The sequence below is a fragment of the Peromyscus maniculatus genome, chromosome 2 (assembly GCF_049852395.1).
Source record: "Peromyscus maniculatus bairdii isolate BWxNUB_F1_BW_parent chromosome 2, HU_Pman_BW_mat_3.1, whole genome shotgun sequence".
NCBI classification, from domain to species: domain Eukaryota; kingdom Metazoa; phylum Chordata; class Mammalia; order Rodentia; family Cricetidae; genus Peromyscus; species Peromyscus maniculatus.
In genome coordinates, this window is record NC_134853.1 from 137,131,359 (window position 1) to 137,157,230 (window position 25,872).

At 47.2% G+C, this 25,872-nt stretch overlaps 1 protein-coding gene and 1 pseudogene across 15 annotated transcripts in view; one reads left to right on the forward strand and one right to left on the reverse strand.

The window, feature by feature from the left end:
- Positions 1-25,872, reverse strand: part of St3gal3 (ST3 beta-galactoside alpha-2,3-sialyltransferase 3) — a 220,626-nt gene that overhangs the window by 153,222 nt on the left and 41,532 nt on the right. The gene's annotated exons all lie outside the window — the stretch shown is intronic.
- On the forward strand, positions 13,435-25,200 carry LOC121827103 (large ribosomal subunit protein eL33 pseudogene; annotated as a pseudogene).

The window sequence follows — 25,872 nt, forward strand, 5'->3', positions numbered from 1 at the left end:
TCCAGGGCCCTTCCTGCCTCAGCCGGCAGCACCGGGGTCTGAGCCGCAGCTGCCCTGCTCGCTTTTATGTGGGTCTGCATGCTTACCCAGCGGGCACCTCACCCACTCAGCCATCCCTAGCTCAGCCACCTGAATTTTCAGATCCTCTTTTGCAGACTGAAGCTCCCCACCAGTGCCAGCACACAGAGCAGTTCCAGGATGAGCAAATGCTGAACTTTATTTATTTACTTAAAAAACAATTTTATAAACTGAGTGTGGTGGCACACACTGGGGAGGCAGAGGCAGACAGATCTCTGGGAGTTCAAGGCCAACCTGGCCTACAGAGCGAGTTCCAGGACAGCCAGGGATACAGCGAGACCCTGCCTCAAAAAAAAAAAAAAGTTTTTAAAATATGTGATATGTGTACATGTGTGTGTATCCATGTTCCTGTGTGGGTACATGTGTGTACAGGTGTCCATGCATGTGTAGGCCCTAAGCTGATGTGGGGTGATCTTCAATTGCTGTTTTAGTTGGGGTTTCTATTGCTGTGATAAAGCACTGACCAACAGCAGCTTGGAGAGGAAAGGCTTTACTTCAGCTCACAGCTCCACATCACAGTCTATCACCGAGGGTAGTCACAGCAAGAACTGAAGCAGGGCAGGAACCTGGAGGCAGGAGCCGATGCCGAGGCCATGGAGGAAGCTGCTCACTGGCTTGCTCCTCATGCCTCATTCAACCTGCTTTCTTATAGCACCCAGGACCACCAGCCCAGGGGTGGCCCCACCTACAGTGAGCTGGGTCCCCCTTCATCAATCATTAATCAAGAAAATGCACCCCAGGCTTACCCACAAGCCAATCTGGCAGAGGCATTTTCTGAATTGAGGTTTGTCTTCCCAAACGACTCTAGCCTGTGTCAGGTTGACATAATCCTAGCCAGCACACCCTCCATTTTTTTCCTAATGAGTCAGGGTCTCTTGCTGAACCCAGATCTCACAAATTCCAGCTAGCCTAGCTATCCATCCAGCTTGCCCTGGGGATTCCTATCTTGGCCTCCCAAGTTCTGGGATTAGCAGCAGCTTCCACGCCTGGCTGGCTTTTATGTGAGCTCTGGGGAACTGAACTCCAGTCCTCACATTCCCATAAGCCATCTCCGCAGCCTAGTAAATGCTGAATTTTACTAAACTGATCCATATATACGAATTCTCAGAGCTTTTTGGCATAATTGCTGCTCACAAAAGCCTTGCTGTCTTTAAAAGTCTGCAGCTTTTGTGGCGTTCACTTGTTTGTTCCCAGCTGCTCTGTCTCCCCCGGCTCCTGTCAGCCGCCCTGCCAGGGAATTTCTCAGTTTTATCACTCTCTGGAAAGAATGCCTTCCTTTGGTGGTCTGCATCCGGGCAGAACGCGCTGCATCCTCAACGCTCCCTTACAGCCTGCTTCCCTCCTTCGGATTTAAGGTGCTGTATGTTTTGTTTTTGTTTTGTTTAATTAAAAAGAAAAGAGAGGCTTACATTTATTTTTTGTGTATCTGGGTATGTGACATGTACAGGAGCCTGGGGAGGCCAGAAGAGGCCATTGGATGCCCCGGAGTTGGAGTTACAGGCTGTTGGGAGCCACCTGAGGGATGTGGATGCTGGGAAATGAACTCACTCAGGTCCTCTGGAAAAGCAGCAAATGTTCTGAATTACTGAGCCATCTCTCCCGTCCTTAAATTTTTTTTTTCAATATTTATTTTTATGTGTGTGTGGGTGTTTTGCCTGCATCTGTCTGCATACCACATGTGTGCAGTGCCCATAATGGCCAGAGGAGGGCGCCGGATCCCCTGAAACACAGATGACTGTGAGCTGCCGTGTGGACATTAGAAATCAAACTGGAGTCCTGTGGAAGAGCAGCCAACACCTGACACGGTATCTTCTTCTTTTTTTTTTTTAGATTTATTTATTTATTGTGTATACAGTGTTCTGTCTGCATATACACCTGCATGTCAGAAGAGGGCACCAGATCTCATTATGGATGGTTGTGAGCCACCCTGTGGTTGCTGGGAATTGAACTCATGACCTCTGGAAGAACAGCCAGTGCTCTTAACCTCTGAGCCATCCGTAGCCTAGGTGGGCCTCAAATTTGTAACTCTCCTGCCTCAGCCTTTTTAAGTAATAGGATACAGGCCTGCATCACCATATTTTCTAACTTCTCAAAATTGATGTTTAAATGACTGTTTTTTTTTCTAATAGATGCAATCAACTCTATACATTTTCCCTTAAGGTTGTTATTATTAGCTTTATGTAAATTCTAACATGTAGCATTTTCAATATTATTTAGTTGCAAGTATCTTCTAATTTACATGGTATTTTCCACTGGTCCAATGAGGAGACATTTATTGATTAATAGCAAACACACTGGGAGGGCAGGCTAGTTATTTTTCCATATCGGAATTCCACCTGTGGTGGGAAACTTCCTCGATATCAATTCTGGGAAGGCTGCTGCTTTAGGCAGTGTCTGCAGCCTCCCCTGCATTTCCCGAGTAAGGTCTAAGCCCTCTGAGGTGACTGGTGTGTCTAAGCCTCTGTGACCTGACTCACTGCCCACTCACCCTGAGTGCCTGCAGTCATCCGTCCTCCGTGACAGCTACTCCAATCCTCCCGGGGCTCGGTGCCTTGGCTCACAGCCGCCACTGCTCGCTCTCCACCCTTCCTGTCTGTGTGGGTCACTCTTGGGCTGCTGTGACCCCCCATCATGGCCGCGAAAGCACACGGGGAGGTTCACATCGCGGCAGCCGAAGCAGAGGGCAGGGGCGGTTCACGTCACCGTGGTGCAGCAGAAATAAGGCAGAGACTATTTCCACCGCCTAGGTCCCAAGTTTCCAGAACCCGCCAAAACAGCACCCCCAGCGGAGGACGGAGCACTCCCTGCCTCATTCTGTCAGTCAGTCTTCGGTCTCAACGCTGAGAGCCTCCTCTCTAGTGCTTAAAATCCTTCCATCGGCTGCTTCCTCCAAACTCAGAAACTGTGGTGGGCTACTGAACTACAGCTATGCCATCTCATGAAAGTATTCCTAGGGGGGAAAGAATACTCCCCCCCCCCCCCGAGACACAGTTTCTCTGCGTAGTTTTGGTGCCTGTCCTGGATTTTGCTCTGTGACCAGGCTGGCCTTGAACTCACAGAGATTGTCCTGGTTCTGCCTCCCAAGTGCTGGGATTAAAGGTGTGCACCACCGCCCTGCCTCCTAAGAATACTTTAAGTGCTAAAACTATCTTGGGTAAAACTGGTCTCTGGCCCAGCCTTAAATTCCTATGCAATGTGACCCTGAGCTAAAGGTGGACTGCCTGACCATTTAACCGCGCTCTCTCTACCTCTGTAAATGAGACTTGCTTTCTGTATAGTCATAATTGTGGGGTTTGCCCTTAAAAACTCAAGCTAACTGGAGGTCAGGGCTGCTTCTCACTAATCAGCTTCAGACAGTCCCATTGGGTGTGGTTAATGCAGACCCCACTCAACTTATTCAGCCTCTCGGGAGCTCTTCTCGCCAGGGTCCCACAAAAAAGCAAACAGCATCCCTACAAGACTGGCCTTTTCCAGGCCCTTCCAGCTCACTCCTGTCTTCTGTCTAGCATGTACCCCGCTTTATTCATTCCGGCAAGTCCAGGCTTGAGCTATGGCTCCCAAGAAGGCTTTCCTACATCCCTCCCCAGACTGTGTCCCTGGGTCAAATTAACCCGGCCCTAGACATTTGTTTTGGAATATCAAGTAAAGGCGACTACAGACATTCTACAAGGCTGATATGCATGTAGGTTATTGAAAAGTTTACCTTTCTAATTCAGACCATAGTTCCCTCAAAAGCAGAGCAAACTCTAAGGTAATTTTGGTTCTGAAAATTAGGTCAAACCAATTTTGATCTCAAGAATGGCTGTCCTAGTCATACAGATTGATAGGGTAACTTGTTTAGTATGTGATTAAATGGATGTGGGATGAATTCTGCTGAGAAAATAAGGGAATTTTTTCACAGTCCCCAATTCTCAGTTCCAGACACTATAATCCTAGCACTTGATGGGGTTGGGGTGGGGTGGGGGCGGCAACAGAACCAGAGAATCAGGAATTCAAGGTCATCCTTGGCTTCAAAGCAGGTTTGAGACCAGCCTGGGCTACATAAGCCCATGTCTTTGAACAAACAACAAAGAAAATTCTAAATCAATTTATTAATCCTAGGCACTGAAATAAATCACACACCACACACACACACACACCACACCATCACCACACCACACCACACCACACCACACCACACCACACCACACCACACTACACCATCACCGCCGCCGCCATTCCTCACAGGTCGCTCACAAGACAGCACTGGAGCTTCAGAATTTTCTAACATCCCACTCACCTGGAGCGTTTTCCTCGGATCCCCGAGGGCCGGCCCCACTTGCCAGAGCGCGGCTCTCAGTCTGCCTCTAGCTGGCTTCTTCCTCCGCTCTGAAAGCCCTCTCCTCACTCAGTCCTGTCCCGTCTCTTCCCGTGAACCTATGGATCTGCAAGACATCTCGGGCCCAGGCGCCTCTCTCCTGTGCTCACACCCACTGGGATGGAACGGCCCAAATAAGCTGCCCTGGGCAGGTATCCTCCTTGACTGGCAGGGTAAGTAACTGATATCTCTTCTGGGCTTCTCCAGGCCCCGAGCTACGTGGGTGGCCTTCCCCTGAGTACAGCATGGAGGGAGCTGTCGGGGTTACTGCATGAACATTTCCTTGTAATCCAAGGTCCCCCAACTCTGATGTCATCTGCCAGAGTTGAGGGAAAGAGATGAGCTGATTCTCAGAGTCTCCTGACAAGTTAGGGGCTTCTCAATCTAAAAATACATACACCAAGCACGTGCATACTTGCATGCTCGTGAACACACACACACACATACACACACACACACACACACACACACACACACACACACACACACAGGAAACTATTTTAGCTCCCTAGAGCAAAGAATCTTTGGATTCCTAGTTTTATATTCTTTCTTTCCCGCTGGTAACATTTAGCTCTCCCTGGCCTTTAATTTCATTTTTAGACACCACCCCACCTCTGTCTTTTTAAATGTCCCCAGGTAAAGAAAACGATGAAGTTATGTTGGTAGTGACTTAAGCTTACAACTTTAAGGAATCTGAAATGTAATTTTTAAAGTGATAAAAATCAAGCTGCCTCCAGCCATGAACCATGCAGAACTGCAGCATGAGGGTCATACGGTCTTCCTGTCCCCTCTCTGCTAGGTGGAACCACGTGAAGCATGTGATGGCTAGGCCTGGCCCATCAGCTCCCTGAGCACCTACATAAACTCTGGGCACAACACAGTACATGTCTATAACCCCAGCATTGGGGAGGCGGAGACAGGAGAATCCCCAGCGCCCAAAGGCTTCCACTCTAGGCTAACTGCCAAGCTCCAGGTTCAGTGAGAGACCCTGACTCAAAAAACGAGGGGAGAGCAGCTAAGGAAGATCCTTGATATCAACCTGTGGCCGCTATATGCATGTGTATACGTGCACACATTCGTGTGTGTGTGTGTGTGTGTGTGTGTGTGTGTGTGTGTGTGTGTGTATACATGTGCTCACTCTTGATTACGTCTAAAGCCGTCTTTTTTTATACTAGCCATACAAACTTGTGCTACAGTTTGGAAATGCTCTGTCCCCGCAGGTCCGTGTGCTACAAGCTGGATTCCTAACACAGTAGTGGTGCTGAGAAGTGGGTGGTGGGGCGTTTCAAGAGATAGAGCCTACTGGAGGGCAGTTAGCTTTAGGAGTACTATCTTCTCGAGGGATTAATGCTTGCCAAAGAAAACACGTTGTAAGAATGTGAATTTGGGAGCCTGTTTGTTGGTGCACACCCTTGATCCCAGCACTCAGGGGGCGAAGGCAGGCAGATCTCTGGGAGCTGAGGGCAGCCTGGTCTATCAAATTCAAAGCTAGTTCTCTCTAAGTAGTCACGGATGACCTTGAACTTCTGCTTCTCCTGCCTCCATCTCCCATCACACATCCAATACAGGACTTCGAGCATGCTAGGTGGTTGCTCGAACACCTGAGCTGCCTCCAACCCTGAAAACTGCCACCCCATGTCAGGTATTTTGTGGAGGCAACTCAAATAGATTAGACATCATGTTACCACTTCCCCTGTCAGGTGACGTGGACCCCGCAGCAGAGCTAGATCTCCCCTGGAGAAATAAGCTGCTGTGATCACAGCGGCCAGAAATCGCCCCAGCTGTCAGCGCTCCTGACTGAAGGGGACAGTCTGCTCCAAGGTCATGTCCCCTCCCTGGAGCAGCCCTCCCCCTGTGAGTGGTGGTAACCAAGGAACCACAAAAGCACACTCCCTCTCTCCAACTCGAAAGGACCAGCTCAACTTCCATCTCCAGGTAGAGTGAGGTCTTTACTGAGACAAAAATCCTAGCGTGACTTGTGTGAGCATCCCCGAGTCCTTCCCTCCCTTCCTGTCCTTCCCAGGCTGCTCCCACAACCTCGCCCTGGTGAGCTTATCCCACGCCAGCTTTTATCTCAGAGTTTGCCTCCTGCATGCAATACCATGTTGCCCAACTGCCTCAGCATAAGCATGGACACCCTATTTTCCCATCAAACGCACACGGAGGCACACTGTGATGAGAGCTTTAAAATGGAGACTACAACATCCAGAACACACACACACACACACACACACACACACACACACACACACCTTTAATCCCAGCACTTGGGAGGCAGAGGCAAGTGGATCTCTGAGTTCGAAGCCAGCCTGGTCTACAGAGCGAGATCCAGGACAGCCAGGGCTAAATAGAGACCCCCGCCTCAACAAACAAACAAACAAACAAACAAACAAACACCACTTAGAATCCATTGCCCATCTCTGCTGGTAACTGATATTATTTTAATTATGAGCAGTTATTTAAAATTTGTTTTGTTGTTGTTTTTTTATTTTCTGAGACAGTTTCTCTGTGTAGACCAGGCTAGCCTTGAACTTACCTGCTTGCCTCTGCCTCCCGAGTGCTGGGATTAAACGTGTGCACCACCACCGCCCGGCTATCTAAAATGTTTTTGCATTAATGTACGGATTGTGTGTATGTATGTATGGGTGGGTAGGAGTGCATGTGGGGATCAGAGGGCTGGCAGGAGTCACTCCTTCTTCCCCTGAGTGAGATCCAGGGACCACACACGGGGCGGCGGGCTTGGCAGCAAGTGTTCTTCCCCGAAGAGCCTGGAAGCCACTATTTCAAACGCTCACCGAAGCATGGTGCTGAGGGATTTAGTTAGATTATCTCACTGATAATCTTAGGTTTGCAGAGTAAGAATGTAAGCGGCCCAAGGATGCAGAGCTAGGACTCGGTGTCAGGTGGCCGGGCTCCTAAAGCCTCAGCTCTCACGCGCTAGCACGCTGCAGCCTCCCCTGAACCTTGAGCTCTGAAGGTCTGTAACCCACTAAACAACCTGCAGGAGCAGAAGGAAGGTGAAGAGCACATCTCTGTGATTCGGAAGCCCACCCCTTCCCCCCGCTCACCCCCTGCTGCTCTGAGGACGATGCACAAACTGCCCCGACTTCTAGGTGCACACAGTTGAGTGGGACTGGAAGCAGCAGGACTTGGCCGAGAGATGCGTCCTGCACGAGCCGGTGCTGCTGCAATCAAAGGGTTCTGCTGCCCCCTTGTGGTGCAGGCCGACTGCTACTCAGCAACGATGCAGTACAAAGCCGAAATACCATATAAAGGCACTTGGCCACCAGACACAAATCAGCAGGAGGCCACTCTGATTGGCTCAAAGTGGAACAGATTTAATAACTTGAAAATGTGATTTTGTCACTCTTCTGTGCCAACTACTGCTTATAATAAAAAAGCTCGTAATAATGATGTGTTAGAGCCCAGAGGAAAATGTTTTAAAACTATTTTACAATAAAAGGAATATAATAACCAGCTGCACCCACTTTGAATGATGACAAACAGAGCATTGTTAGCCCCACACAAAACCCCTGATGCTTGGGTCTTGTACCTGAACATAACATACATTCTAGAAACCCTTCCCTACCAGTGCGTAGAGGCCCTTTAGCTCCAGCTGCAGACTCACTAAATGGGAAGCATAATTCATTAACTCATTCCCTGCTGACAAATACCTAAATAGCTTCCAAACATTTCTTGCTACTGAAGAAAACCAAGGGTGGACTAGAGAGATGGCTCGGATGTTAAGCGCTCTGGCTGGTCCCGTAGAGGACCCAGGTTTGGTTGCTTGCCAACACCCACGTGAAGGCTCACAACTCTCTGTCACTCCAGTTCCAGGGGAGCCAAGAGCCTCTCCTGGTCTCAGGGCACCAGATACACACATGGTGCACAGACATACATGTAGGCAAGACACATGCATACAACAGAAAAAGAAAAACAATGGTGCAAACAAACACATAGAAAATTCTACAGTTGGTGACTCTGCAGGAATCCCTGTGGATGAATTCCGGGGAGTGAGAATGCAGGTTCACACAGCATGGCACACACACATACACACACATACACACATATACACATAAACACACATACACACACACACACACACACATACACATGCCTACATACATAAACACACACACATGCCTACACACATAAACACACACACATGCCTACACACATAAACACACACACATGCCTACACACATTCACACACAACTATACACATACACACACACACACCCCTTAGCAAGAGCTCCCGGCACCCTCTCTTCCTCTAGCCCGCCTCTCCCCAATACTCTCACCTTTTCCTATCTCACATCTCCCAGCTTTCTTCCTGGAAGGCAACCAAAGTTATTATTTCTAGATTTCATGCTCACAGTTATTTTATACACACGTATACAAATCTAGATGTGATATATGCTTATGTATATATAAACACGAACATATGTATAATTTCCCACCCTCTTCTGAGTAAATGGCGGCATTTATACTCAAATTAGAACAGTATGAAAGGGATGCTGCCGCGGCCACCTTCACATTCACACTGCGGCTTCACACAGTTTTCAACTTCTATTTGGGCTCTTTGCCAGACCACTGCTGTGGACTCCCAGGGAAAGCTCAACTAGAAAAACTGGCTCCCACCAAAGCCTCCTGTTCCTGAGGGTCTCACAAAGTTCATCAGGCCAGAGATGAGGCTGCTGGAGAGATGGCTCAGCGGTTAAGAGCACTGGCTGTTCTTCCAGAAGTCCCAGGTTCGATTTTCAGAGTGTGTGTACACACACACACACACACACACACACACACACACACACACACACACACACTGGCTCTGATGGTGCCTGATTTTGATCCCAGGGTAATCCAATACCTCTGCCCCTGTGGGTACCCGTGGTGGTTTGAATGAGAATAGCCCTCATAGGTTCTTAAGTTTGAACACTTGGTCCCCAGCTGGTGGAACTGTGTGGGAAGGATTAGGAGGTGTGGCCTTGTTGGAGGAGGTGTGTTACTAGGGTGGACTGTGAGGTTCACCATTTCTAGTTTGTCTCCTCTGTCTCTCCCTCCCTCCCTCCCTTGTGACTATGGATCAGGTATGAGCCCTCAGCTGCTGCTCTAAGCCACGCTTCCTGCCATGTTGCTCATGGACTATACTAGTCTCTGAAACTGTGAACCCTAAAATAAATGCTTTCTTTTATAAGTTGCCTTGGCCATGGCATTTTGTCACAGCAACAGAAAAGTAACTAGGACAGTACCTAAACTCACATGCACATCCACATGCACACACACACAACACTAAAAATAATCTAAAAATTGAGCCAGATGTGGTGGTGCACACCTTTAATTCCAGCACTCAGGAGGCAGAGGCAGGCGGATCTCTGTGAGTTTGAGGCCAGCCTGGTCTACAGAGTGAGTTCCAGGACAGCCAAAGCCATGTGGTAAGATCCCGCCTCAAAATAAAACAAACAAAACAAAAATGCATGATGCAATGCACCTAATGTGTGAAATATAGCTTCCCTCAGGCTACCGTATTAAACATGCTCGGCACTTACATTCCCTACCACAGTGTAGCAAATCATCTAACATATCTGAGATAAAGTGCTGAATGCTTTGTGTAATGTGTTGGATACAGTACTGCGGGTGAGAAGCAGGTGTCTGTGTGGGGACTCTAAGATTTATTTTGATGTGAGTGTGTGTGCGCGTGTGCGTGCGCGCACGTGCATGCACATGAGTTTACATGCACCACACGTGCAGGAGTTCTTGGAGGCAGACTGCATGGGGACATAAGCTGTAAATTGGATTGTCATATGTCTTTTGTTTTAAACCTATTCCGATTGCTACGCCAAAACAACCTTCTGAAAGCCAGCCAACGAACAGACCTACCACTCAGCTCACAGAATCCACAGGAAAGGTCAGCCAACCCCTAGGTATCACAGTTTTTAAAGATTCTAGAAAAATAGCTGTACAAAAACTTGTTGGCCTTTCTAATCTTTTTATAATTTTGTTTGGTAAGTTTGATGGTCAAACTTCTTGAGGACTGTCAAGAGTGTCTGTCAGTCAATACTTCCGTTAATATTTACTGTATTAGAAATGAAAAGAATTTAATACTAACTCAGCCAACAACAATAAATTCATTAACTATCACCATAAACACAAATTTATGAAACTGTGTTTTGCAAAAGAAGATGAGTGAGACCTTATTTTATATTTTTGCAAATGTCTTCAGTTTTCATCTTGGTCTGGTTTGAATGTGCAGTGTTCTCACAAGCTCCCAGGTGTGAACCGCTGGTCCTCTGCTGCTGTGCTGTGTGGGGAAGGTGTTGAACCTCTGGGGGGAGGGGGGCTGGCTAGACAAAGTGAGCCGCTGGAGAGCCGGGCCTCACAGGTTACAGCCCAGCACATGCTCAGCTTCCTGATCCACAGATACAAAGAAATCCTGCCACAAACTCCCTGTAGCCCTGAATCTCCTTCCTCCCATACAGGATTTCCAGCTGTTGGTAAACAAGGAACTGATTACAGATGGAGAAGAGACATCATCGCTCTGCACCTTGATCTGGGGAGCGTGGGATGGGGTGGGGGGGGACACACAACACACGACACATGGACAGACACTCTTGGCGGCAGCATCTACAATGTAGATTCTACGTGGTGCTTTTTTGTTTTGGTTTTTCAAGGCAGGGTTTCTCTGTAGCTCTGGCTGTCCTGGAATTCCCTCTGTAGCCCAGGCTGGCCTTGAACTCACAGAGATCCACCTGCATCTGCCTCCTGAGCTGGGATTAAAGGTGTGTATCACTACCATGGGGCTATGGTGTTATTTTTTTCCAAGCATACATTACAGGGTCCTGAAGGCTGATGCCAAGGTTCTAGGAACCTGATGAGTCCAGACAATGTTTAACAGGGTCCAATTTCTCGAATGGAACTCTGGAGTGGGCTGTGCAGGCGAAGACTACGCTGTGATGGAGATCCCAGGAGGCTGATGATGAGAGGAATGTGGGACCCTGGCAGAGGAAAGCTGTGGGTACCGGGTGGGGCCGCCCCGAGAGATCCACGGAAATAAAGAATCCTGCCACAAACTCCATCACCTCCTTAGACCAAACTGGTCCCAGCCCCTGTGCTTTCCCTGCCAGGACAGACTGTAGTGCCCAGACCGGAGAGCTGGAGGAGTGGGAATATCCAGATCCACTGGGGTTCCGACGTGGCAAGCCCCGGTGTCAGACGCAGTGCTGTTGACGACTGCCCTGCTCCGTCTTCTTTGTCCCTCCCTGCCAGGCCCCACCTCCTGTCCTTCCAAATGGGAATGTTTATTCTGTGCTGTGTGGATTCAAAGGACTGGCACTTGGTTTTTGTTTTGCTTCTCATTTTCCAGGAGCTCAAAGTTAAGAGTTTAGCCTGAGTGTCAGAAGGGACTTTGGACCTTAGACCTGTGTCTATGGGGACTTCTGAACTGGGGTTGACTGCACTTTGCATTGGAGCCAGGGAACCGGAAGAGAACGCCATGGCTGGAATGTGCAATATCCCTACAAGTGGTCTACAGGTGCTGTTTAGGGAGATGATCGAATATTCAGGAGACGGAGCCTAACCGGAAGAGGTAGGTTGCTGGGAGAAAGTTGCCTCAGTTCCAGCCTCAGCTCTCTGCTTCCTGAGCAGTGAAGAGGTGAGGAAGCCAGGCCACCAGCTCCAGCTGCTCCAGGCCACCTCAGCCACCAAGGCTTCTCCACCATGGACTGTATCCCCTAAACTGTAAGCCACACAGCTGCTTCCACCCCACGGCTGTTTCTTCCAGGTGCTATGTCGCAAGGACAGGGAAGGTAACAAAAGGCACTGTGTCCTAACGTGTGCTTGCACTCAGTCTTACAAATCACTATTGTGAATAAAGCATATATGATCAACCTCTCACAGAAAGATGGAAAAACAAGGAGTATTACAGTTAACTTCTCCAAATGGCCGTGGATGGTCTTGGATGCTAACTAAAACTAAACTCTAATTTAAAAATGCAATTTTGGACTAATATCAGAGGGCACTCCTAAGATCCACATCATTAAACGTACAGATGCAGATTTGCCTGTGCATGGCTCTTTTAGCCATGCATGGTTTCATGGCTTCCTAAAGGAGGTGAATGAGGCGTCCCTGTTCCTCGGGGTTATGACCATCTTCTTCCCCAAGTCTCCCAGTGACCACACGACATAGCCACACTCGTTATATCACTAGGGGTGGAAACAGGAGGGTGCTTAGACAACAGAGCTGGGTCCTGGCAGCTGTGTGATGTAACTATTTTCCCCTGGGCATAACATGACCATCCATCATGGAACAGATTGCTGTCCTGACCTACAGAATACCTTGGCCCCACAAGCAAGGAAACAAAACAAGCAAAATACAACAACAACAACAACAACAAAAAAGGCCAGGCAGTGGTGGCGCACACCTTTAGTTCTAGCACTCAGGAGGCAGAGGCAGGTGGATCTCCATGAGTTCCAGGACAGTCAGAGGTACACAGAGAAACCCTGTCTCGGAAAACCAAAACCAAACCAAACCAAACCAAACAAAAAAGCAAAATACAGTGACAGTGAGGCCCATGGTAACCGTCATGAAAGTGTTAGCTTCCTCTTATGGGGTGGGGGTCCCAGACTCTCGCACGTCCTGGGGGCGGGGGCGGGGTGCTGGAGCACAGAGGTGATCTATCTGAGGTGAATTTGAGTTTACAGGTCTCCCCAGGAAAAGTCACACAACAGCAGCAGATTCAAGTTCTCCAGAATTCTGATCACTTGAAAGCTGGGTTTTGTGCTGCAGCACCCAGCCGGTGGCTTCCTTGTGGCTTCCTTGTGGCCGGCAGGCTCACCTCATTCAGTTCTGAGAAAAGGTCATGCATACCTGACCCTAGATCACCCAGATTACCATCGTTCGCCTATGAGTCATTTCTCCAAAACGGCAGCGATCTCAGCCTGCAATTCAAGGAACACACAGGCACTCTCTCTCAAGACAGTACGCCTCGGGGTTTGTGAGGCGCGATGGTATTTGCACCCTCTATCACCCCGCATCCGGGTAAAATGGTCATATCCAAAAGCCATCACTAATGAACTTAAATGTGTTTCAGCAATACTGTTAAGTAAAACCGGCTTTTTTTAAAAAGGCTGAGCGGCTTGCATGGTTTGGTGCCCTGCTCTGATCTACGCTGTGGGGTGAGCAATCTCCCGATTATCACTTCGTGCTATCAGTGCGGATGACACTGGACACTGGCAGGGAGCACCTGACTCGCATGAAAACCCTCGGAAGGAACACCACGTACTGTTTCTGTGGGAGACAGCCCCTTGCTTCCCTCGGAAACAACATGTGATGCACAGCTCCCCTACCTTAAAAACGTCCACTGTTTAGCCCAATATAGTCCACTCTTGTGGGCTTTTTCCTTCTACACTACTTTTTCTGCATCGACTTTCCTGCCTCCTTCTCACCCCTCTTACTACATTTTGCTTCTGTTAAGTGTTTTTTTTTTCTTTTTTTGAAGATTTTATTTCATTTTTAATTATTTGTATGGGCATGATGTGTACATGCAAGGGCAGGTACCCATCACGGCCGGCCACAAGAGGGCGCAAGAGTCCCTGGAGGGTCTGAATCGCCTGAGTTCAGGGTATTGAACTTGGTTCTCTGCAAGAGCACCAGACACTCCTAACCACTGAACCATCTCTCCAGACCCTTCTACTGCTCTTTAAGTTATGTTCTTTCCATACATTAATTTCTAATTAACCTAGAAATCTCACCTACCCATTTAACATAACAAGGGCACCAATTATCTGTATACACTACCAGATAATGCAAGAAGGTGCTTCAGCTCCTGACACTCTTCCTATTCAGATCCTATCAGGAACTAGCAACATTAATGTCCTCCTTTAGTCTGTGATGATGCCAAGTGCTGATTGGACAGCGCTGCCTGGAGGGTGGAACCAAGGTTTACTTGGATTTAAACCTGTGTTTACCGTTTTCTTTGCCCATTCCTTCCTGCAATCCCTCCTAGGGGTTCAAACTCTGTCAGCCCTTTATAGGTAGTGACTTTCCTTCAGCGTGTCTCTGTTTCTTAAAAGACGGTTTCACTGCCCATGCAGTGCGCATACAAGGGTGACAGCGGTTTTCTTGAGTGATAAAACTGTTCATCATCATCTAGATTTTACTGCTCTTGAGATACCAACTCTCTGACCAAGTGGCATCCTTCAGGGGTAATCTTTTTACTCGCTGGCTGGTTTTCAGACGCATCGCCAAATAGCAATTCACATACAATAAACAGCCCCTCAAGAAGGTGCGCAAGTTGACATCAGTACTTTGACCGTCGTAATCTGTGACATACTGTGACATCCCAGCGAAGCTAACGGCATGCACCAGCCCCATGCTCCTGTGCCTCACTCATTCATGAGACCCCCGATCTGCTTTTTGTCACAAAAATCAGTTTGTATTTCACAGAGTTCTGCATAAATATAATTACATAGTATGTTCTTATATCTGACTTCTTTCACTCCGAATAATTATTTGAGATTTGTGTAAGCTGTTACAGGCATCAACTGCTTGTTCATTTGAATACTGAGTGGCATTCCCACTGTGTATGCATGCCTCGATTTATTGTTCAGGTTGTTTCCAGTTTGGGCTATTACAATAAAAGTTGTTAAAACCATTTGGTACGAGTTTGGGCATGGATATATGCTTTCATTTCTCTGAGTGTGGTATGGCTGCAGGGACGCTGGGTGAATGTTAATTTTCAAAATATTGCCAAGTTGGCTTTCAAAATGGCTGTAGCATTTTCCATCTCCAGCAGCTGTATAATCACCGCCGCGGTTGCTGACCTGATAGAGTCTTTTAATTTTCGACATTCTAAAGGTTTATTAGAGCAGTCTATTACCACAGCTTTAATTTGCATTTCTCCTAATTACTAATATGGTGAGCAGCTTTTCAAATGATTACCTGCCATCTGTAGGTCTACTTCAGTGAGGTGCCTATTTGTACCTTTGCCCAGTTTTATTTAATTGGTCCTTTGTCTTCCTGTCCTGGATTGTAAGACTTCTTAAGTGTTCCAAGTACACAACATGAAAGCAGAGGGTGGCTGCGGCCAGAGGAGCAAACAGGGACAAGGAAGAGAGCAAAGGGGGACGACAACATTTCTCTAATGTGTGGAGCTTACTGTGTGTGTGTGTGTGTGTGTGTGTGTGTGTGTGTGTGTGTGTGTGTGTGTGTGTGTGTGCGTGAAAACAGAGAAATGGGGCTGGAGAGCAGTTAAGAGCACTGGCTGTTCTTCCAGAGGACCCAGGTTCAATTCCCAGCACCCAGACGGCTCACAAGCGTCTGTGACTCCAGTTCCAGGGGACCCAACACTTCCTTCTGGCTGCCACAGGCACGGTGCAGATGTGATGTACATGCATATACATAAAGTAATCTTTTAAAAAAGAAAAATAAATACAAATCTGTCATGGTTTGTTTGTTGAGACAGTGTCTCCATGTAGCCCAGGCTGGCATGTAGCCTTCATTTCTAGAGTGTTAGGATTACAGAGGTGATCCACTAGGCCGGCCCCCAAACAAGCAAACATTTTGAGATAAGTTCTGTGTAACCCAGGCTGGCTTTGAGAACTTTCTCCTTCAGCCTCCTGAAGCTGCGGCACCATGCTCTGCTAAATAAAGTTCAACATACTGAGTGATTCTTAGACCATTTAAGAAATCGTTCCGAAACCCGAGGCCGCTCGGATTCCCCTCCTGCACTGTTGGTTACAGTCTTCCCTCCATCAGGTGTCATCCATTTCGAGTAAACACTAGCTGGTGACAGGTAAATGGCAGTCTGTATTTCTTCTGCAGCCACTGAGTGAACAGGCTGTGCTGTCCCCACGGATGGCTCTGGCCACACACATGTGGATCCATTTCTGGACTCCACTGTCCCACTGATCTGCATGTGCACTTTATATAACACTCCCAGATGACACGAGCACCCCCCATGTGCTTCTGTCTAAAAATGTCTTTACCACCCGAGGGTCTCTGTACTTCCACATGAATTTTAAAATCCGTTTCCAATTTCTACCAAAAAACAAAAGAGAGAAAATCTCATATGAGAAAATCTCATAAAAACAAAAGGCTGAGAAATCTTGACCTTTCTCAGATTTTGATTGAAAATGATGTTGAATTTTAAAACAAATCGGGGCCGTTCAGTGTCTTAGCAACCACATGGACTCTGACCCTCAGCAAGGGATGGTTCTCTGTCTCAATGTTCATTCATTCTCACAGCAGCGTCTAGTGGGCTTGTGGACCTGCTGGCCATCTTGGTTGATATGGCTGTCTTAGCTGTCGTGGAAGGTACAGGCACACAGAAACAACTGTCCCATCATAATCAGTGAGTGCCACACCCCACCGTCTGGAGCGTGACATAAATCAGGTCCCCGGTGTCTTCCCCTCCTGTTGTATTGACAGTTTGGATCCCTTTAGCCACATCTGCTTTCAAGGGTGGAATTTTTCAGATCAGTTCTACTGGAGAATTGACATACAGTAAATTGCACTAAAGCATACAACTTCAAGAGTTCTGACAGGTACACAAATTCACACAACCCTCACCATAACCTATAGCTCCTTCCCATCCGTCTCAAAAACTCTGGGTGCTCTTGCGCAATCCCTGGCCCTCCCGTCACTTTCCCGTAGAGGATGCTGACCTGCTTTTCAGTTACCACCAGCTGGTTTCTTTCTTTCTTCCTTTCTTTCTTTCTTTCTTTTTTTTTAAATGAATGGAGTCATGCAACAGGTACTCCTTTGTAGGTTACTTTAATTCATTAACTAACGTGTGTGTGTGTGTGTGTGTGTGTGTGTGTGTGTGTGTGTGTGTGTGTGTTCTGGTTGGGGAAGGGGCATGCACCTGTCACAAGCATGACTGCCAGAGGATAACTCTCAGGAGCTGAGTCTCTCCTTCCACCACGTGGGTCCCAGGGATTGAACTCGGGTCATCAGGCTTGGCTGCTGCCTTAACCCACTGAGCCACCCTGCTGGCCAACAAAGTGTGCTCCTTTGTATCTAGTTTCTTTGGCTCAGAATGAGTTTGATATTCACCCACGGTATTGCGTGTATCCACTGGTTCTGGTGTATGTGTGTACCTATGCGTACAGACATACTCACCCATGTGTACATGTGTGGAGCCAGAGACTGACGCTGGGTGTCCTCTCTATCACTCCCTACCTAATACTTTGAGACAGGGTCTCTTACTGAAGCTATAACCGGCCAGGTGTTAAACCTGCGGGGCAGAGACAGGGGAATCTGTGAGTTTGAGGTCATCCTGTTCTACATAGAGAGTTCCAGGACAGCTAGGGCTATATAATGAAATCCTGTCTCAAAACAACAGCAAGAAACACACACACACACACACACACACACACACACACACACACACACACACACACCATAAAAAGAACCACTAAACCAGTCTGTAAACTCCTGGGATTCACCGTCTCTGCCTCTCCTGTCTGGGATTACAGGTGTGGGCTACTATGTCCAGAGTTTTAATGTGAGTGCCCGGATCCCACTCAGGTCCTCACGCTTCCACAAGCCATCGCTCCTGAGCCTCAATCTGTTTCTTTTACACTGCTCACGGTGCTCCACTATGTGGCTACGTCACTTTCTGTTTCAGGTGGGGTCTTACGTGACCTGGGCTTGCCTTGAGCTTGCTACGTAGTGTTGGATGATCTTGCCCCCTGATCCTCCACCTCAACCTCCCAAAGTGCTGGGACCACAGGCATGTGACACCATACCCGGCTGGCAATGACATGTTTGGTCTATCTATCTATCAATCTGCAGATGGACATCTGGGCTGTGTTGTAGTTTGAGACCATGGAGAACAGAGCTGTTGGTAGCATTCCAGTGCAGGTCTGTGTGTGGACATCCATTTACAAAATTTTTCTTACATATACACTTAAATAACTATGGATCATTTGTCAACCATATGTTTATCTTGCTAAAAAACAAACTAGCTTCCAAAGTTCTCGTACCATCTCCATTTGTGACAGACTACAGGATGCTTTGTGGGCTGCACATCCTTGCCAATGCCTCACCATGTTTCTTAACGTGATTGCTCCGGTGGGTATCTACCTCAAGTCCCTCAGAGATCCTCTTTCATGAAGCATCCCTCCGAGTCTCGCTCATTTTTATTGGCTGCTTATCATCTCACTGCTAAGCTGTGAAAACCTTGTATTTTGCACATAAATCTACAGAAGTATTTAATTTCCACTACTGGATATTCTATACATAAGTACTGAGTATTTTCCCAGTCTGAGTTTTATCTTTATTTTTATTTTCCGAGACAGGGTTTCTCTATGTAGCCTTGGCTGTCCTGGAACACACTCTGAAGACCAGGCTGGCCTCGAACTCACAGAGATCCTCCTGCCTCTGCCTCCCGAGTGCTGGGATTAAAGGTGTTGGCCACCATCACCCGGCTTCAGCTCACACTTCAGTCTTTGTATGTGTACCTTTTATGGGTTTGTAATTGTTTTCGAAACTCTGTAGCCCACGTTGGCCTTAAACTCATGGCAATCCTCCTGCCTGAGCTTCCAAAGTGCTGAAATTACTGCTGTGAGCCACCATACCTGATGGTGTCCTTTCAGTTTACAAAAGCGAAACTGTCTTGTTCTAGTTCTTTTATTAATTCAAAGAGGGTTTTCTTTTTACACCCTGTCCATGTCTCTTGTCTGTAGCTTTTTGATTCAAATCGTTGTACATCATTTCTGACGTCACCCGGCTTCCTGCCCACTAGGCTCCACCCTCGGTGGAAGTTTACTCCTCCTCCAGCTGCTTGGTCCCAAACAACGCATGTCTCTGATGAGCTGTGTGGCGTATGAAGGGGAGGTGGGGGCTTGCCTGGTGAAATAACGCTCATGCATAGCTCAAGTCAGTTCTGTTACACGGCTCTCCAGAAGAGTTGTGCCTCCCGCTAGCAAAGAATATAGGTTACAGGATTTTCACACTCTCACCAACATTAGACACTGTTCAGCCTTCTAATTCATGTCAAAGAGGTAGAAAGTTGTATTTTGTTTTAACTTCACTATTTTGTAGACTGAAAATTTATCTCTTCCTATGCCTAGCCTTGGAGGTTTCTTAATTCTTTAAAATGCTTATTACAATTCTTTGCCCATTTCCTATGGAGATATTGAGACCCCCACCCATTTCTATCTCCGGACAGGGTCACGTGGGCCAGTCTGGCCTTGAACTGAGACCTGATTTTGCTGCCAACGCCCCCCGATACTGGGATTTGAGGTATGCCCCGCCTCGCTGGCCTTCCCGCAGCTCTGGAGGTCAGAGCTGGGCTTCCTGCGTGCCAAGCAAGTGCTCTCCCAAGTGTGCTGCCACTGCCAGGGTCTTCTCCTTGACTGCAGTTCTCTGCGTGCCCTGAACACCAACCCTCGTGAATTTCAAACACTGACACTTTCTTTCCTGGCACATTATCTGTATGCTAATTTTGTCTGTGGTGCCCTTAATAACACAAAGTCTTTACATTTAATTTAAGGAAGTTCAAGTTTTCTCCCTATAAGTTTCTTTCTTTCTTCTTCTTTTTCTCTTCTTCTTCCTCCTCCTCCTCCTTCTAGTCCTGGGAACTGAACCTGGGTCCTCCGCAAGAGGCAGTGGATGCTGCGAATTGCAGACTCACCTCCCCAGGCCTGACTCTGAGAGCCTGAGTCTTCTCTAAAGTCTACGTTTGTGTGTGGATTTCATGGAAGCTCGTCTCCTCAGGCTCTTTTAGTGAGATGTGTGTCCTCGCTGCTCTCGGTGTCCGTGACACACTCATTAAATCCCTGTACATGGACGGGGCTTCCATCTCTACTCTCTAGGTTTCAAATTGTTCTTTTTTTTCCTTCCCATGTTAGCATCAACACTAATGTTTCTCACTGTCTGACACTAGAAATGTCTTCTAATGTGAGAGGGCGCGGCCCCTCCTTGCTATGGAGAGAGGTCAACCTGCATGTGCTCAGTTTCAAAGACACAGGAGGAGCTTCCTCAAGCCCAGGAGGGAAAGAACAATGGCAAAGGTCAGATGTCTAGACAAGACGGCTGTCGCGTGAGTTTAGAACCTGAGACCTACAACAGAGAAAGACAGGTGATTCTGGGGCTGGGGTATGGCTCAGCTGAGAGAGTGCCTGCCTTGCATGCATAAAGCCCTGGGTTCAATCCCCAGCACCACATAAAGATGAGGAGTGGTGGCACACACCTGTGAACCCCAGCAACATAGGAGGTAGAGGGAAGGGCCAGTAGTTCAGAGTCATCCTCAGCTCCACAGAGAGTTTTAGACCAGTCTGGGCCACATGAGACCTTGTCTCAAGAGAAAAAAAAAAAGTTGTGACTTTAGAACAGCACGCTGATGATTTTTCTAATAATCTACAAACTGTCCCAAAAATTCAAGTTCATTCTTTGTGACACAAGGTATTGCACATATTTTCACTTTTATTCATAATTAGACCTTGCCTAGTTAATGGAGCTCTACACAAGAAATGACTGAATTATGGAAATCTGACTTAAGTAAAACCAGAAGGAGCATGAGCCGGAGTGCCCTGTAAACTGAAGCCGGGATCTCTTGAGCAGTTGGCAGAGAGGCCGTCCAGCTATGAATCACTGTGTTCAGACAGCTCCTCTCCGCCTACATCCTGACCCTTGCCCTGCAATCGGTAAGTTTCTAGTACTGCCGAAATTGGGCACGGTATGAAATCGCAGTTATTCTTGCTAAAGTTTCAGATCTGAGTCAGCTGAGAACTCCACAGTTAGCCCGGTGCACACCGACTGCAGCTGGTCCCGGTGCACACCAGTGCACACCGACTGCAGCTAGTCCTGGTGCACACCGACTACAGTTAATACTGTTAACTATAACTAGTGCACGCTTACAACAGTATGATTTCTGAGATAATTTCATAGTAAGACATCTGGGTACTTGGGGTTCTGTTCAAACATGAATAGTCTCTCAAAGTGGATGTATGCACCATTACTCTGTTTGCTTGTATGGCGATCTCCATCCATGTCACTGCATTCTGTTTCCTCTGAAGTAAACTGGTAACTCACCAAGAGAACTCTCTGGCCTTCAGTTGGCTGTGGTCAGACATGCTGCTGAGGGATGTACAGAAGGAAAGACAGCTCTGGACAAATGGACTCTGTATCACACAGATGGGGATTGGACCCCAAGACACCAGTACTGAGTGTAGACCTGTCTCCACTTAGGACCAGTTCACTTAAAACTCAGTTTTCCCATACACCTCTAATCCTAATATGGCGGAGGTGGAGGTGGATAAGAAATTCAAGATCATTCTCAGCTACAAATCAAGTTTGAGGCCAGCCTGGGCTACATAAGACCATGTTCTCTCTCTCTCTCTCTCTCTCTCTCTCTCTCTCTCTCTCTCTCTCTCTCTCTCTCTCTCTCACACACACACACACACACACACACACACACACACACAAAAAAAAAAAAAAAAAAAAAAAAAAACATAAGAAGCATAAGCTCAGCTCCAAAAATATGAATCGTCAACATATTTTAGTGGGGGCTAGAGAGAGGGTTCTGCATTTAAGATCACTGGCTGATCTTCCAGAGCCCCTAGTTCAGCTCCCAGCATGCACATGGTGTCTGTCTTAGTCAATGTTCTATTGCTGTGAAGAGACACCCATGACCATGGCAACTCTTACAAAGGAAAACATGTAATTGGGGCTGGCTTACAGTTCAGAGGTCTAGTCCCTTATCATCATGGTGGGAAGCATGGCAGCACACAGGCAGGCATGGTGCTGGAGAGGCAGCCGAGAGTTCTACATCTGGATCAGCAGGCAGCAGGAAGAGAGAACGACACTGGGCCTGGCTTGAGGATTTGAAACCCCAAAGCCCGCCTCCACAGTGACACACTTCCTCCAATATGGCCACACTATCCCCACAAAGCCACACCTCTAACAGTGCCACTCTCTGGTGAGCAAGCATCAAATATATGAGCCTACCATATCCAAACCACCACAGCGGCTCTCGACTGTCTGTAACTCCAGTTCTGGAGGACCTGAAGTCTCTTCGGACCTTTGAGGATTGATTCATGCACATTATGCACAGACACACACTCAGGCACACATGTACACATAATTTTTTTTTTAAATCTTTTCAAAGGGCTGCCAAATCATAAGAGCCATGAGAGAAGAGCAGCAATATAAACACGTGTATTTATCCCAAAACCCTGACAAGGAGCAAGGGAGGACCACTGGGCCAATAAATGCTCCCTGCTACTGATTTTGCACTCTTTGCAAACGACCTCCCTTCTGTATGGAGGTGCACGTGTACAGACATCTTTACTAACACTCTTCGTGTTGGTATGTAGCCCACCTTAGTTATGCCAACGGTCTAGCGTGCCCCTGAGTGGAGACACCATCACAACCACACTAAAAAACATCCCCAGGACTCTTCCCAAGACCAAACTCCAAAGGTGCTCCAGTCCCTCCTGTGAGAGAGTCTCCTGCATGTGGTGGTTTAAAAGAAAATAGCTCCCATAGGGAGGGGCACTATTGGGAGGTGTGGCCTTGTTGGAGGAAGTATGTCACTGTGGGGGTGGCTTTGAGGTCTCCTATGCTCAAGATGTGCCCAGTGTCACAGTTGCTTCTGCTGCCTGCGGATCAAGATGTAGAACTCGGGGCTGGAGAGATGGCTCAGAGGTTAAGAGCACTGACTGCTCTTCCAGAGGTCCTGAGTTCAATTCCCAGCAACCACATGGTGGCTCACAACCATCTGTAATGAGATCTGGCATCCTCTTCTGTATACATAATAAATAAATAAATCTTAAAAAAAAAAAAAAAAAAGATGTAGAACTCTCAGCTCCCTCTCCAGCACCACATCTGCCTGCCTGCCACCATGATGACAATGGACTAAACCTCTGAAGCTGTAAGCCAGCCCCAATGGCATGTTTTCCTTTATAAGTGTTGCTGTGGTCATGGTGTCTCTTCATAGCAATAGAAGCCCCAACTAAGACACCACATGAAGCCTGTGCATATACCACCATACCCTGCACACCATCTCCTCTCCAGTGCACTAACATCAGAACCGCCCAAGGAGATGTAAAGGGGTGCTGTCAGAAGTCTGCAGAACTGTTTGAGAACCGTTACAAGAGGGGAAAAAAACGGGGGGTGGGGGGCATACCTTTAATCCCAGCGCTTGAGGGGCAAAGGCAGGCCTATTTTTACAGGTTAAAGGCCAGCCTGGTCTGCAAGTTCTAGGCCAGCCAGGACCATATAGTGAGACCCTGAAGCAAAAATCAATCAATCAATCAATTAATCAATAAAATTAAATTTAAAAGTCTGCACACTCACACGTTCAGTTACAACTGCAACTTTTCTCTGAATATTTTTGATGTGTGGAATCCAGAAGCAGGCTACAGATGTGGTCAGCCAGCTCTGTGTCCCACTGGCCTTCTCAGTAGCTTTCATCTCTTCTTGTAAACAACTGGGGTGGACACTGGGGCGTCCATCTTGGCATGTTGTTCCCTGCTTCTTCAGGAAGTAAAACCGCTGCTGGTCTCAGCTCCTTGGCACGTGTGTTCACACTTGTGAACGGCGGGGCTGGAGAGGTGGGCCGGCGGTTCAGAGCACCTGCTGCTCTTACCCAGGACTCGGTTTCGGCTCCCAGCACCCACATGGCAGCTCACAACCATCCAGTTGTGAGCAACTCCAGTTCCAGGGGATCTGACACCCTCTCCTAACCTCTGTGAGCAAAAGGCATGTAGACAAAAATGTAGACATTTTTTACATAAACGTTAAATAAATCTAAATTTAAAAAAATTTACACAAGTTCTTAATATATATTAAAAATGTAAGTTTAAGTGCGGTAGTGCAAGCCTCTTGTCCCAGCACTTGGGAGGCAGAGGTGGGAGAATTACTTAGGCCCAAGAGCTGTGAATATCTTCGGCAACATGTGATGCTCTGACACAATAAATAAATAAGCAAATAAATACAAATAAACAATTTAAAACAGTATTAAAAAAAAAAAAAAAAAAAAACCTCGATCACGGCTGCTGAACTTTGAGGACAAATTACCGGGGTCTGCTGGGAACAGGACTTCTAACAGGCAGAAGGCCATTATGGTGCAAGGCCGCTTTTGCTGGCTGTAAGGGAAGTCTCTGGAACCAAAGAGAGCACACAGCTCAAAGCTGTTTATGCCTGAGATGAAACTAGAGATGTGCTTCTGGGTATAAAGCCAAGAACAGCCCAGTGAGTCCTGGAGGCAAACCAAAAAAAACCAGATAATCTGGGGAAAGGTAACTTGGGTCCATGGAAACAGTGTCATGCTTCGTTGTCAATGCTGAAGCAACCTTCCTCCAAAGGCCACGGGGCACGGGATCTGTGTGAGGGTGCACCCCTCCCAGACTATAGTTAGTGAAGAACAAATAGAGAAAAGTGGATTTGTAAAAAAACAAAAACACAACCCTCTATCATACACAATGAAAATATGTTCTTTGTTGTTTGTCTTGATTTTGTTTAAAATTTTACAATTTCTTTCATATAAAAATTTAACAGACAAGAATAACATTTTCCTCTTTTATGATTCCTGCCCTTGATGTCATGTCAATGAACTCTTTCCAGCTTTAATAGTATCCTGTTTATAGCTTTGATAGGGAATTGATTTTTGTGTGAGATATGAGAAGGATTTCACTTGAATTTTCTGACCAAATTAGGTGGCTGTCTGAGAACAAAGTAGGGTGATCCATCTTTGCCCTCAGATCTTAGTCCCTGGCTCTCAGGACCACACTTCTGTGCGCATGCTCCTGCACTGCCGGTAACAATTCCCCTGACTTCTTCCCACACTCTGGTGCCGCCATTTCATCACTGTGGCTTCAGAACAGACTCTGATGTCTGGAAGGGTAAGTCTCTTGCTTTATAGTATTATTTTCAGTTTTTTAAAAAAATAGGGTCTGGAGAATTGGCTCAGCAGTTAAGAGCACTTGTTGCTCTTGCAGGGGACCCAGGTTCGATTCCCAGCACCCACATGACGGCGTACAACCATCTGTAATTGCAGTCCTGGGGGATCTAATATTGTCTTCTTACCTCCTGTGAACACCAGGCGCACACGTGATGCACTTACATACAGGCAGACAAAACGTTCATACATATAAAATAATGTTAATAAGTCTTTAGAACAGAATTACATTTATTTATTTCGTGTGTATGTCTACGCATGCACAAGCACGCCACTGTGCACACGGAGGTCAGAGGAAACCTATAGGGGTCAGTTCTCTCCTTCTACCACGTGGGTCCTGGGGATCAAACTCGGGTCCTCAGGCTTCGCAGCAGGCACCTTTACCCACTGGGCCATCCTGCCAGCCCTAACTCTTTCTTTTAAAATAAAGACTTTATGAAATACATTTAATTTTTTAAAAAATGCTTAAAAATAAAATTCACATTTAATTATGTGCATTATTAAATGCACTTCTCTGCACATGCTTCTAACTTTT